This window comes from Elephas maximus, chromosome 4, assembly GCF_024166365.1.
Source record: "Elephas maximus indicus isolate mEleMax1 chromosome 4, mEleMax1 primary haplotype, whole genome shotgun sequence".
NCBI classification, from domain to species: Eukaryota; Metazoa; Chordata; class Mammalia; order Proboscidea; family Elephantidae; genus Elephas; species Elephas maximus.
This window is the reverse complement of record NC_064822.1, coordinates 27507281-27523159: the sequence shown is the minus strand read 5'-3', so window position 1 is coordinate 27523159 and position 15879 is coordinate 27507281. Positions and strand designations below refer to the sequence as shown.

Sequence of the window (15879 nt, the reverse complement as noted above, 5' to 3'; positions counted from 1 at the left end):
GATCTTTATCATTTTAGACTTTATGTTTAGGTCTTTGATCCACATGGAGTTAGTTTTTGTGCATGGTGTAAGGTATGGGTCCTGTTTCATTTTTTTGCAAATGGATATCCAGTTATGCCAGCACCATTTGTTAAAAAGGCTATCTTTTCCCCAATTAATTGACACTGGTCCTTTGTCAAATATCAGCTGTTCATACGTGGATGGATCTATGTCTGGGTTCTCAATTCTGTTCCATTGGTCTATGTGCCTGTTGTACCAGTACCAGGCTGTTTTGACTACTGTGGCTGTATAATAGGTTCTGAAATCAGGTAAAGTGGGGCCTCCCACTTTCTTCTTCTTTTTCAGTAGTGCTTTGCTTATCCGGGGCTTCTTTCCCTTCCATATGAAATTGGTGATTTGTTTCTCTATCCCCTTAAAATATGACATTGGAATTTGGATCGGAAGTGCGTTAAATGTATAGATGGCTTTTGGTAGAATAGACATTTTTACTATGTTAAGTCTTCCTATCCATGAGCAAGGTATGTTTTTCCACTTAAGTATGTCCTTTTGAATTTCTTGTAGTAGAGCTTTGTAGTTTTCTTTGTATAGGTCTTTTACATCCTTGGTAAGATTTATTCCTAAGTATCTCATCTTCTTGGGGGCTACTGTGAATGGTATTGATTTGGTTATTTCCTCTTCGGTGTTCTTTTTGTTGATGTAGAGGAATCCAAGTGATTTTTGTATGTTTATCTTATAAGCTGAGACTCTGTCAAACTCTTCTATTAGTTTCAGTAGTTTTCTGGAGGATTCCTTAGGGTTTTCTGTGTATATAATCATGTCATCTGCAAATAGTGCCAATCCGGATACCTTTTATTTCTTTGTCTAGCCTAATTGCCCTGGCTAGGACTTCCAGCACGATGTTGAATAAGAGCGGTGATAAAGGGCATCCTTGTCTGGTTCCCGTTCTCAAGGGAAATGCTTTCAGGTTCTCTCCATTTAGAGTGATATTGGCTGTTGGCTTTGCATAGATGCCCTTTATTATGTTGAGGAATTTTCCTTCAATTCCTATTTTGCTGAGAGTTTTTATCATAAATGGGTGTTGGACTTTGTCAAATGCCTTTTCTGCATCAATTGATAAGATCATGTGGTTTTTGTCTTTTGTTTTATTTATGCGATGGATTACATTCATGGTTTTTCTGATATTAAACCAGCCTTGCATACCTGGTATAAATCCCACTTGATCATGGTGAATTATTTTTTTGCTGTGTTGTTGGATTCTATTGGCTAGAATTTTGTTGAGGATTTTTGCATCTATGTTCATGAGGGATATAGGTCTATGATTTTCTTTTTTTGTAATGTCTTTACCTGGTTTTGGTATCAGGGAGATGGTGGCTTCATAGAATGAGTTGGGTAGCATTGCGTCATTTTCTATGCTTTGGAATACCTTTAGTAGTAGTGGTGTTAACTCTTCTCTGAAAGTTTGGTAGAACTCTGCAGTGTAGCCGTCCGGGCCAAGGCTTTTTTTTGTTGGGTGTTTTTTGATTACCGTTTCAATCTCTTTTTTTGTTATGGGTCTATTTAGTTGTTCTACTTCTGAATGTGTTAGTTTAGGTAGGTAGTGTTTTTCCAGGAATTCATCCATTTCTTCTAGGTTTTCAAATTTGTTAGAGTACAATTTTTCATAATAATCTGAAATGATTCTTTTAATTTCATTTGGCTCTGTTGTGATGTGGTCCTTCTCGTTTCTTATTCGGGTTATTTGTTTCCTTTCCTGTATTTCTTTAGTCAGTCTAGCCAATGGTTTATCAATTTTGTTAATTTTTTCAAAGAACCAGCTTTTGGCTTTGTTAATTCTTTCAATTGTTTTTCTGTTCTCTAATTCATTTAGTTCAGCTCTAATTTTTATTATTTGTTTTCTTCTGGTGCCTGATGGATTCTTTTGTTGCTCAGTTTCTATTTGTTCAAGTTGTAGGGACAGTTCTCTGATTTTGGCTCTTTCTTCTTTTTGTATGTGTGCATTTATCGATATAAATTGGCCTCTGAGCACTGCTTTTGCTGTGTCCCAGAGGTTTTGATAGGAAGTATTTTCATTCTCATTGCTTTCTATGAATTTCCTTATTCCCTCCTTGATGTCTTCTATAACCCAGTCTTTTTTCAGGAGGGTATTGTTCATTTTCCAAGTATTTGATTTCTTTTCCCTAGTTTTTCTGTTATTGATCTCTAGTTTTATTGCCTTGTGGTCTGAGAAGATGCTTTGTAATATTTCGATGTTTTGGACTCTGCAGAGGTTTGTTTTATGACCTAATATGTGGTCTATTCTAGAGAATGTTCCATGTGCGCTAGAAAAAAAAGTATATTTTGCAGCAGTTGGGTGGAGAGTTCTGTATAAGTCAATGAGGTCAAGTTGGTTGATTGTTGTAATTAGATCTTCCGTGTCTCTATTGAGCTTCTTGCTGGATGTCCTGTCCTTCTCCGAGAGTGGTGTGTTGAAGTCGCCTACTATAATTGTGGAGGTATCTATCTCACTTTTCAATTCTGTTAAAATTTGATTTATGTATCTTGCAGCCCTGTCATTGGGTGCATAAATATTTAATATGGTTATGTCTTCCTGATCAATTGTCCCTTTTATCATTATATAGTGTCCTTCTTTATCCTTTGTGGTGAATTTAAGTCTAAAGTCTATTTTGTCAGAAATTAATATTGCTACTCCTCTTCTTTTTTGCTTATTGTTTGCTTGATATACTTTTTTCCATCCTTTGAGTTTTAGTTTGTTTGTGTCTCTAAGTCTAAGGTGTGTCTCTTGTAGGCAGCATATAGTTGGATCGTGTTTCTTTATCCAGTCTGTGACTCTCTGTCTCTTTATTGGTGCATTTAGTCCATTTACATTCAGCATAATTATAGATAAATAAGTTTTTAGTGCTGTCATTTTGATGCCTTTTTATGTGTGTTGTTGACAATTTCATTTTTCCACATACTTTTTTGTGCTGAGGCGTTTTTCTTAGTAAATTGTGAGATCCTCATTTTCATAGTGTTTGACTTTATGTTAGTTGAGTCGTTACGTTTTTCTTGGCTTTTATCTTGAGTTATAGAGTTGTTATACCTTTTTGTGGTTACCTTATTATTTACCCCTATTTTTCTAAGTAAAAACCTAACTTGTATTGTTCTATATTGCCTTGTATCACTCTCCATATGGCAGTTCAGTGCCTCGTGTATTTAGTCCCTCTTTTTGATTATTGTGATCTTTTACCTATTGACTTCCATGATTCCCTGTTATGTGTATTTTTTTTTTTTAATTAATCTTAATTTGTTTGTTTTTGTGATTTCCCTATTTGAGTCAATATCACGACGTTCTGTTTTGTGACCTTGTGTTGTGCTGATATCTGATATTATTGGTTCTCTGACCAAACAATATCCTTTAGTATTTCTTGTAGCTTTGGTTTGGTTTTTGCAAATTCTCTAAACTTGTGTTTATCTGTAAATATCTTAATTTCGCCTTCATATTTCAGAGAGAGTTTTGCTGGATATATGATCCTTGGCTGACAGTTTTTCTCCTTCAGTGTTCTGTATATGTTGTCCCATTGCCTTCTTGCCTGCATGGTTTCTGCTGAGTAGTCTGAACTTACTCTTATTGATTCTCCCTTGAAGGAAACCTTTCTTTTCTCCCTGGCTGCTTTTAAAATTGTCTGTTTATCTTTGGTTTTGGTGAGTTTGATGATAATATGTCTTGGTGTTTTTCTTTTTGGATCAATCTTAAATGGGGTTCGATGAGCATCTTGGATAGATATCCTTTCGTCTTTCATGATGTCAGGGAAGTTTTCTGTCAGGAGTTCTTCAACTATTTTCTCTGTGTTTTCTGTCCCCCCTCCCTGTTCTGGGACTCCAATCGCCCGCAGGTTATCCTTCTTGATAGAGTCCCACATGATTCTTAGGGTTTCTTCATTTTTTTAAATTCTTTTACCTGATTTTTTTTCAGCTATGTTGGTGTTGATTCCCTGGTCCTCCAGATGTCCCAGTCTGCATTCTAATTGCTCGAGTCTGCTCCTCTGACTTCCTATTGTGTTGTCTAATTCTGTAATTTTATTGTTAATCTTTTGGATTTCTACATGCTGTCTCTCTATGGATTCTTGCAACTTATTAATTTTTCCACTATGTTGTTGAATAATCTTTTTGAGTTCTTCAACAGTTTTATCGGTGTGTTCCTTGGCTTTTTCTGCAGTTAGCCTAATTTCATTTGTGATGTCTTTAAGCATTCTGTAAATTAGTTTTTTATATTCTGTATCTGATAATTCCAGGATTGTATCTTCATTTGGGAAAGATTTTGATTCTTTTGTTTGGGTGGTTGGAGAAGCTGTCATGGTCTGCTTCTTTAAGTGGTTTGATATGGATTGTTGTCTCCGAGCCATCACTGGGAAACTAGTTTTTCCAGAAAATCCGCTGCGTCCAGTCCAAATCCCGGCGGGATGGTTCCCCGGCTGGGATGCTGCTCTCCCCGTTCCAAGACCAGTCACCGCCTCCCGGGGACTTCTCCTACCGGCTGCGTCCCACGCCGCCCGCGGAACCGGCTGGTCCCCCTCCCGGGGTTAGTTCAGGGGGGTGGAGCAGCTCTCTGTGCTTGTGCCGTACCTGACTGGTACGCTGGCTCCAGGCTCTGAAAACAATCGCTGCTTCCCCATATTAGTTCATTCTCCATCTCTAAATCTGTGTTTGTTGTTCAGGGTTCGTAGATTGTTATGTATGTGATCGATTCACTTGTTTTTCCGTGTCTTTGTTGTAAGAGGGATCCGAGGTAGCGTCTGCCTAGTCCGCCATCTTGGCTCCGCCCTGTCAGTTTTAATTAAAAGCTTAAATTAAGTCCAAAGTTCATGTATTCAAGTTTTTTTGGTTTCAATTTTTGTAATTCTGAAAAGGTCAAGTATATATTAACACACACACAAACACAAATAGCAATCTAAAATACCATTACCTTTGGACACTGTAGCTCCCTTTATTAAAGACTGTGTAATCAGTAGAAATGCAGAGCATTTTAAAAAATCCTCTTCTTTTAACTTCCTATGCTATGACTCTTAATAGTGGTAATGTTTAATTGGAATAAGTTAGGAGTGTGCAAAAGATGCAAGGGCAGCAAGCAAGGCTACAAAGTCATTACAATGTAGGAGGAAGTAGAGTATTTTGGACATATATCTTCAAGGGAAGATGTGACAACTGTAACTGGAAGGGGCAGACACCACTCTACCATAAAACAAAGATCTTCTCTTTCAAGTTTCCTTCCCATTTGTGTGGTCTGCTTTACCTCAAAAACCAGAGCTTCTCAACCAGATTCACTCCTTCAAAAGCAACCCTGTACCCACACATATGCACCGGGATACTTCCGGCTGCACCTTCTCAAGAAGGTTAAGAGAGCAGACTTTGGAGTCAGCTTTCTTGGTTTTGAATGCAGGCTCCTCTTCTTAGGACCTATGTGATTTTAGGCAAGTTACTTAACCTCTCTGAGACTCTGCTTCTTCATCTGTAAAATGGACATAATAAAGTTCCCACCTCATTGGGCTGTGGAGAAGACCGAATGAAAGAATGTGTGTAAATGCGCCTTTTGAACAGTGAATATAGGAAGCTCAATAAATGCAAATGATATTATTATTGCTTGCATCATTATCTAGCTCTTTTGCTACACTTGCAGGCAGTTCTGTTTTCCATCTTTTCTCACCTCGAACTTTCAAGAAAGGGAGAGAAATCTTTTTTGGCAGGGGTTGAGGGTGAAGTGTGGTGAGGGAGTTGAATATGGTGAGTAGGTTCAGGTCCAGACAAGACACCCAGAGATTTAAAGAAGCAAGGTGGATTCATTACAGTGAAGCAGGTCTGGCATGCATGAAGGAGACACGTGTTCTATTACAGAAGTCCCTCCTAGGCGCATTCAATTTTTCCCAAGTGCTCCCTGGATATTTTAGAAGACTACCAAATAACCTAAAGAGCAAAGACATTACCTAGAGCTCTACAAGGAAAACTCTACAGTAGTAGTTAAAAACCTTCCAACCCCTCAAACAAAACAAAACAAACTTCAGGTCCAGATGGTTTCACTTTTGAGTTCTACCAAACACTTAAGGGAGAAATAATACCAGTGGATAAAACTCTTCCAGAAATTGAAGGGGAAGGAATACTTTCCAGCTCATTCATTGAAGTCATCATTATCCTGATACGAAAACAAAGACATTACAAGAAATGAATACTACAGACCAATATCCCTCAGGAACATACATGTAAAATTCTAAACAACATTTTAGCAAATTGAATTCAACATGCATTAAATGGGTAATATATTATGACCCAATGGGTTCATCCCAAAAATGTAGGGTTGGTTTAAGATCTGAAAACCAGCCATTGTAATCCACCATGATAACAAACTACAAAAGAAGAACCATAAGCTTATCTCAATAGATGCAGAAAAAGCATTTGTCAAAACCCAACATCTATCCCTGATAAGAATTTCTCAGCAAAGTAGTAGTAGAAGGGAACTTCCTCCATCTGATTAAGGTCATCTGTTAAGAAACTAGAGCTAACATACTTAATGGTGAAAGACTTTGCCCAAAGATAAGAAGGCTAGAATATCTGCTCTCACCATTTCTTCCGGAGGTTCTGGACAGTGTGATCAGGCAAGAAAAAGAAATAAAAGGAATCCAGATACAAAAAGAAGAAAGACTTTATTTTCAGATGACATGATTGTTTTTATCAGGATGTGGCAAACTACCACTTGTTTTTGTATGCCTCACTGAGTGAAGGATGGGTTTTATGTTTTTGAAGGGTTGTAAACAACAATAAAAAAAGGGAAAAACCTGCAACAGAGGCTGTATGTAGTCTTTAAAGCTGAAAACATTTGTTGTCTAGCCTTTTGCAGAAAGTTTACCAATCCCTGGGCTATATGGAAAATCTGATGGAATCTTCAAAAAGCTACTGAAACTAATAAGTGAGATTAGCAAGGTTGTAGGATACAAGATTAATATATGCAGTTACATTTTTATATAATACCAATAAACAATCAGAAATTGAAATATAAAAAAATGCCATTTATAGTAGCAGCAAACAACATTAAATACACAGGGATAAATCTGACAAAAGATGTGAAAGACCTGTATGCTAAAAACTACAAAATATTTGTGAGAGATACTAAAGAAGACCTAAATTAATGGACAGATATTCCTTGTTTATGGCTCAGAAGACTCAATATTGTTAAGATGTCATTCTCCTGAAAAAGATGTATAGATTCAATGCTGTTCCAATCAAAATCCCAGCAAATGTTTCCTGTAGAAATTGACAAATGGATTTTAAAATTCATATGGAAATGTAAAGGAACTAGAATAGCCCAAACAGCTATGAGAAAGGAATAACTTTAAGCCTTCTTATAAAACTATAGTAAAAACACAGTGTGGTATTGGCGTCCAAAAAACCAAACCGAACCCACTGTCGTCAAGTCGATTTCAACTTATAGCGAACCTATAGGACAGAGTAGAACTGCCCCATAGAGTTTCCAAGGAGCACCTGGCAGATTCGAACTGCCAACCTTTTGGTTAGCAGCTGTAGCACTTAACCACTACGCCACCAGGGTTTCTGTGGATACTGACAAATAGAGCAATGGAGAAAAACAAATATTCAATTGATTTTTTTTTTTTCAAATTTGCAAAAGAAATTCAGTGGGGAAAAGGACAATCTTTTCAACAAATGATGCTGGAATGTGTGCCTCCAAAATGAACTTCAATTCATAACTGGCATCATAAACAAACATTTACTCAGAAAGGATCACAGATCTAAATGAAAACATAAAATTACAAAACTTCTAGAAGAAAACATTGAAAATCTTTGTGACCAGATATCAGGCAAATGTTTTTTAGCTATGACACCAAAAGCATGATCCATTAAAAAAAAAAAAAGGTAAACTGGACTTAATCAGAATTAAGAACCTCTGCTCCTCAAAAGACATGTGCTAGAGAAAAAAATGCTAGCTACAGACTGAGAGAAAATATTTACAAATTACAAATCTGGTAAAGAACTTGTATCCAGAATACATACAGAGCTTTCAAAACTCAAAAATAAGTAACTCAATTAAAAATGGTCAAAAATTTTGGACACTTCAAGAAGCTAAACAACTGGCAAATAAACACATAAAAAGATGTTAAACATCATTAATTATCAGGAAAACTCAAACTGAAACCACAAGGACACATCACTACATGCCTATTAGAATGTTTAAAATGAAAAAAAAATTAACCCGGTCATGCCAAGTATCGGTGAGGAAGCTTTTATATACTGCTAATGGTAATGTGGAAACCCTGGTGGCATAGTGGTTAAGCGCTATGGCTGCTAACCAAAAGGTCGGCAGTTTGAATCCACCAGGCGCTCCTTGAAAACTCTATGGGGTAGTTCTACTCTGTCCTATAGGGTCGCTATGAGTCTGAATTGACTCGATGGCAATGGGTTTTTTTAATGATAATATAAAATGTTACAATCACTTTGGAAAACAGTCTGGCTGTATCTCTAAAAGTTAAAGATATACCTACCATACGAGCCAGCCATTCCTCTCCTAGATCTTTACCCAAGAGAAGAGAAAGCGTATGTCCATACAAGATGTGTACGTGAATGTTCTTAGCAGGTTTATTTGGATGGGCCAAAAATTGGAAATAACCCAAATGTCTATCAATAAGTCAATGGATATACGAATCGTGACACATCCATATAACGGAATGCTACTCAGAAATAAAAAGGAGTAAACTACTGATATGCATAAGAACATGGATGAATATGAAAATAACTATGCGGAGTGCAAGAAGCAAAAAAAAAAAGTACATACTGTACTATCCCATTTATATTAAATTATGGAAAATGCAAACTAATCTATATTGACAGAAGGCACATCAGTGGTTGCCTGGGGACAGATGGGCTGTAGGGAAGGATTATAAATTAGCACAATGAAACTTTGGGGTATTGTGCAAGTGTTCATTATCTTAATTTTGGTGTATGTGTTTGTACGTGTGTGTATGTCAAAACTGACTAAATTATGCACTTTAAATATGTGTGTGGCAATTATACCTTAATAAAGCTATTAAAAATGTTAAAGTAAATTAAAAAAAAATGAAACATTATAAACTACAATCTAACTTACTGGACCCCTTAAGTAATTATAAATTTCTGCCTCACTTTAGAGGAAAAATACAAATAACGAAACAGTCAGTCAGAAACAAGTCTGTATATGACTCCAAAAAAAAAAAAAAAAACACAGTTTATGTCAAGTTGGTTTTGACTCATGGGGATCCCATGTATATCAGAGTAGAATTGTGGGCCATAGGGTTTTCAATGGCTGATTTTTGGGAAGTAGATTGTCAGGCTTTTCTCCCAAGACACCTCTGGGGAGACTTGAACCTCCAATCTTTCAGTTAGCAGTAGAGTACATGAATTGTTTGTACCACTCTGGGACTCCGTATGACTCCATATGTGGTATAATATATTCACTGATACCTAAAAGTTCTACTAAATTATTTAATAGGATATTGCCAAGTAGACTATCCCTAGTATTACAGGAAATATCCAAAATGTGAGAGAAGTACTCAAAACCACAATGTTGCATTGAAAAGTTTAATTAACAGCAAATATCATGTTATAGACCAAACATTAAGTATGTAGACTGTGTACAGATACAGAGAGTTTCTGGGGGACCTCTGTTTCTAAAATCCGTGTACTTGACTCACAAACATTGGTGATATTTTTCCTGTGTCAGCATTCAAACACTACGGGGTGTGCTTGCTTCTGGTTCATCTTCCCAGTTCCCAGGGATCCCAGGACATGTACTGAGTCTGGGAGGCAGCCAAGAAGAGCCTTCCCATCCCACCCAAATCGAACAGTTCTCCCCTCGCTCTGCCAATGCCGGGCCCACTTCTGGTTGTATTTTCTTCAATTTCTTGCCTTCCAGAAAGTTACAGGCAGTTTTCACCTCCCTGGCATAGACATTGGCAAAAACAAACCCAGTGGCACTATAAGGAAAGGAGCTTAATGCCTTTATAGGCACCCATCACCTTTCTACTCAATCACTTTTTTTGTCTTTAGGCAACGTCCTGTCTGCCTGTTTTTTTTCCTGCAACTTCTTCCTCTCCTTATATTACTTTCCTATATATATATATTTTTTTTATATTAAGGTTTTGTTATATTTAGCAGGTTACTTTGGTATATTTCATAGATTCCATATATTTTCAATATAATTTCCTACAATTCTGGATCCATGTTCCCAAGATATAGTAATGATACAAGTCCCTGGGCTGATAATTTTGTGAAGAACCAGTCCAGTTGCTGTTGAGTTGACTCCAACTCGTGGCAACCCATGTGTGTCAGAGTAGAACTGTGCTCCATAGGGTTTTTAATGGCTGATTTTTCAGAAGTAGATTGACAGTTCTTTCTTCCAAGGTACCTTTGGGTAGACTTGAACTTCCCACCTTTTGGTTAGTAGCCAAGCATTGTAACCATTTGTACCACCCAAGGAAGAAAACCTGGATAAAATCGTAATGAGTGTAAGGATTAGATTATTCCTATTACAATCTATTTATCAGAGCAGAGGATTTATGGGCGAATTTAGAACAGACTTTTACTGGAAAGAATCTAACAGAAAGGATTATTTTTTTACATAAATGAATCAGGAAATCCTTGTTGACTTCTTAGCAGTTTTTAAACACATATCCTTTTGAAATTTTCCCTTCTTTTGGCTTCTACAACTCCTGGTTAACCTGTTAACTTCTCAAATTTACTTTGACAGCTCTTCCTAGTTTACACATGCCTTAAGTGAAAATGTAGACACTTCCCAGGCTTCTCTATACTGTCTGCCAAAAACATCTCAGCCACCCTCATTCATGGCTTCCTATCACCTCTCTGCTGATACTCCCCGAATCTTCACCTTTCTCTTAGTCTCTAAACTTGGGCTGCCTAATAAGGTAAGCACTATCCACACAAGGCCCGTGAGCACTGGTCCAAACAAATGTAATATAAAAGTAAAATACACACTGGATTTCAAAGAGCGCAAAAGACAGAGAGAGAAAGAACACAAGAGAGTTCATTAACTTTTATGTTGATTACATGTTGAAATAATAATTTATTTTAGCTCTGGTGGTGCAGTGGCTAAGTGCTATGGCTGTTAACCAAAAGGTTGGCGGTTTGAATCCACCAGCCGCTCCTTGGAAACCCTATGGGGTAGTTGGGCAGTTCTACTCTGTCCTAGAAGGTCGCTATGAGTGTGAATTGACTCTGTGGCAACTGGTTTGGTTTGTTTTTTTAATTGAGTTAAGTAAAATTATATTATTAAAATTTGTTTCACCTGTTTATTTTTGCTTTTTTCTTTAACTGTGGCTGCTAGACAATTTAATATTACATACGTGGCTGATATCTATTGGATGGCATGGCTCTAGATCTAAAATTCAAATTAAACATATTCGACACTGAACTCATTTTATTCCAGACCCTCAAGCCTGCCCCTTCACTGAAACTATAACATAAATATCAGTAGACATGAGCCAGGTAAGTTGCATAATGTCAGCTCTCGCTGTTGAGGAAATTGCTTAACAAAGGAATTGCTTATGACCAGACAGGATGACTCTGATAATTGCCAAAGAGCCTGTAGAGAGTTGGTATGCAGCCCTGGGGAAGAGCATCACAAGCATTTGACTAGAAAGGTGCACTAGCAGTTGGAAACAAACAAACAAAAAAAACAGCGATTTGCCAAAATAGTGGATAAGCCTTACATGTATTCCAAGTCAGAAATGTCAGCGGCTCCACACTGTGACCCCGCATTCACTGCAGGTCATCTAAACCAAAAAAACCAAACCAGTTGCTACTGAGTTGATTCCAACTCGTGATGACCTCATGTGTGTCAGAGTAGAACTGTGCTCCGTAGTGTTTTCAATGGTTGACTTTTCAGAAGTAATAACCAGGCCTTTCTTCCGAGGAACTTCTAAATGGACTTGAACTTCTAACCTTTCAGTTAGCATTTGAGCATGTTAACCATTTGCACCGCCTAGGGACTCCTTAGTGGACTGCACCAGGGGACACTGTCAGAGGGGTGACATCAAAATGACTGTCTATAAAATTTTTGTGCAGGGTTTCAGCAGAAATTTACCATTTTTTATAAAAATATCCCTGTAGTTAGTTGTAACAACAAAAAATTTTTTCATAAGCCTAGCTTACATCTATCAATACACCTACAAGGCTAAAACTCTATGCTAATTTATTTTTTTGAACCTTCTGTCAGAGCTGTCATTATTTATCCAATTACAATGACACTTTGAATCACATGGCTTTGTCTGCACACACTACACACGAGTGCTGTTGTTTTCCTTTCTGCCGGTGTTTTTATATTTGCCAAAATTTCTGATGTTTTAGTTACAATATTGTGGTAATTAGCATGGGGGGTGACCTTAGCAACATCACTGGGGCTCCTGCAGGTAATTTTGTTTTCGTTAGGCGCCGTTGGGTCGGTTCTGACTCACAGTGACCCCATGTACAACAGAACGAAACACTGCCCAGTCCTGCACCATCTTCACAATTGTTGCTATGTTTGAGCCCATTGTTGCAGCCACTGTGCCAATCCATCTAATTAAGGGTCTTTCTCTTTTCTGCTGACCCTCTACTTTACCAACCATGATGTCCTTCTCCAGGACTGATCCCTCCTGACAACATGTTCAAAGTACATGAGGTGAAGTCTCGCCATCCTCACTTCTAAGGAGCATTCTGGCTGTGCTTTTCCCAAGACAGATTTCTTTGTTCTTTTGGCAGTCCATAGTATATTCACTATCCTTCATCAACACCACAATTCAAAGGCATCCGTTCTTCTTCAGTCTTCCTTATTCATTGTCCAGCTTGCACATGCATATGAGGTAACTGAAAATACCATGGCTTGGGTCAGGCACACATTAGTCCTCAAAGTGACGTCTTTGCTTTTCAACACTTCAAAGAGGTCTTTTGCAGAAGATTTGCCCAGTGCAATAAATATGTCATTTGATTTCTTGACTGCTGCTTCCATGGGTATTGATTGTGGATCCAAGTAAAATGAAATCTTTGATAATTTCAGTCTTTTCTCTGTTTATCATGATGTTGCTTATTGATCCAGTTGTGAGAATTTTTGTTTTATGTTGAGCTGTAATCCATACTGAAGGCCGTGGTCTTTGATCTTCATCAGGAAGTGCTTCAAGTCCTCTTCACTTTCTGCAAGCAAGCTGTGTCCTCTGTATATCGCAGGTTGTTAATGAGTCTCTCCATTCTTACAATGGAGGTTTGTCAGCACAAATATACAATGCGAAGGTGGGGTCTCCCTTTTTCCCACCCTGTCTTCTGAGCCTGAGCTTGAGCTAGAAGGGGTAGCTCCAAAAAGCCAAGACCTCTTGGGGTGGCAGAAGAAGACTAAAGACCATTAAGGAAGAAAAACACAGGTAATTTAACCACCCTAAAATAAAAATGCCCTGATGTGAACTTCTGTGGAGCTGCAAGGATAGAGATCAGCAAAAGGTAATGATAATCCTGGAGTCTGGGAAGGCAGACCAGGGGAGCAGCAATACCTATTAGAGAAGGAGCCTGAATACTGCCGGGCCCTAAGGTACCAAATATTTTCTTGAATTATCTTGGCTGATGGCATCTTCCTCTATATCTAGCCTGAACTGGAGTCAGTATTGATGTATTTCCCATATCTAAGCGACTGCCAAATCTCATTTATTCTACTAACACCCAGTATTTCATGTCTTTCTACCCCTTAATGGTCCTTATGCTTCTCCTGCTACTCCAAGAGGCCTCGGCTCAGAGGAGAGGGCTGGAAAAAGGGAGATCCTGCCTCCACATTGTACATTTGTGCCGTAAACTTAACAAAATAAAAAAGTAAAGTCCTGTTTTTCATATTCTCAAGTAGAAATAACAGGTAGTTAGGAAGGCAAACACTTGAGACACAGAGGCCCCTAAGATCCCTGAGGGTAACCTGAGAAAGAGTCTGTCGTTAGCTACCGTGCAGTTGACCCCTGTCTCACGGTGACCCCACCCCAACAGAAGGAACCTCTGCCTTCACCAGCCCCGTGACTGGTTGTGGATCAAACTGTTGCGATTCATAGGGTTTTCGCTGGTTGTTCAGAAGTAGATTGTCAGGCCTTTTTTTCCTAGTCCATCTTAATCTGGAAGGGCCACTGAAATCTGTTCAGCACCGTAGCAACCTGCAAGCCTCCACTGACAGAGGGGCGGTGGCAGAGCGTGTGGTACACCGGCTGGGAATTGAACCTGGGTCTCCTGCATGGGGGGCCAGAATTCTACCTCTGAACCAGCACTGCTCCAGGAAAGAGTCTGAAGAGCAATAAACCTTTTTTTCTTTCTCTTTCCTGCCCCTTTTTATCCTCCTCCTTTTGAATGCCTCTTTTTTTTCTAATATAACTGCATGGATGGGTAAACGCAGTTTGAACACTTTATACAGAATACAATTCACAAATGATTTTGGATTCTCCACTAACTTTCACTAGACGAAATAATTGAGGGTTGCATATACACATGGCATATAAATCAACTGAACCAAAACATATGAACCTTATTAAATTTTAGATAAATAAAACTTTTGAGTAGTCTAGAAATCCTCCTTCTAAACCAACTGGCAATTTTCTAAGCATATGTTATATGTCAGACACTTTACTAGGCTACTTAATTTTTATAGCTGTGCAAGTCTTCCCTCTATTATCAAATGTACACTTTTATATTAGAGATGTATTCGTTTTAGAAATGTAAACATAATCGTATCAAAGTGAGAGCATTTTTTTTCCATCAATCTTTAGCTATTGGAAGTTAACATTCCAATACATTTTTTTTTTTTTAATCATTTGCTTTTAAAAATTGGTGCTTAATTTAAAAAGGTATTTTTTTCTGCCAGGTTTTTGCTTGCTGGAACTAATTTGGCCTAATTTATGTGTCATAAAAACAGACTTATAACAGAAAGATTGACACATTTAAATGTAAATTAGGCTTAATTCCAGAAAAATTAACACGTTCTTCAACTGTAATAGGTTTGAAAAACAAATTAAAATAATCACCCCAAGATAATATTGGAATTTTAAGTTTCTTATTCCTCCTAAGATGTTTCATATTTGCCACATCTATAGCCCTGGTGGCACAGTGGTTAAGCGTTTGGCTGCTAACCAAAAGGTCAGCAGTTCAAATCCAATAGCTGCTCCTTGGAAACCCTATGGGGCATTTTTACTCTGTCCTATAGGCTCCCTACAAGTCAGAATCGACTCGACGGCAACGGGTTTGGGTCTAGATTTGATTAGACATGATTAACTGGAGATTTTAATAACTTTTGTCTGAAAGCTCAAACCTAGTTTGGCCATATATCTCAAATTATAAAGGCATCTGGTTGTCATAGGCCCCAAATGGGGATAATACACAGCAAAACAATACTGTACAAAGAAACAAGCTATAGGAAAGAAAAGAACTAATATTTTAAATCTGTTTTTTTCTAATACATGTGAGCTGTTAATTTAAATATTTTTCATATTTATTGTCATCAAAATATTCAATTCAGAAGTGCTAGGTGATTTCCAGTGTGTCATTACATGGAAGTCTATGTGCAGAAACTCTCCTATCTGTATGTGGGTTAACCAGTTGTCATAGAGTCAATTCTGACTCCTGGTGCCCTCATGTGTGTCTGAGTAGAACTGTGCTCCATGGAGTTTTCAGTGGGTGATTTTCCAGAAGTAGATCACCAGGCTTTTCTTCCACAGCACCTCTGGGTGGATTCAAACTGCCAACCTTTCAGTTAGCAGCCAAGCACTTAACTGTGGGACTCCTGTATATCGGCTAAAGGCACAGAAAGCTTGATGCCCAGATATTAAAAAAATCAGGTCTTTGAGTTGGTCTTTT

General features: G+C 37.9%; 1 protein-coding gene across 4 annotated transcripts in view; it reads right to left on the bottom strand.

Moving 5' to 3' along the window:
* The window catches only part of ODAD2 (outer dynein arm docking complex subunit 2), a 257613-nt gene that overhangs the window by 56740 nt on the left and 184994 nt on the right, over positions 1–15879 (bottom strand). The gene's annotated exons all lie outside the window — the stretch shown is intronic.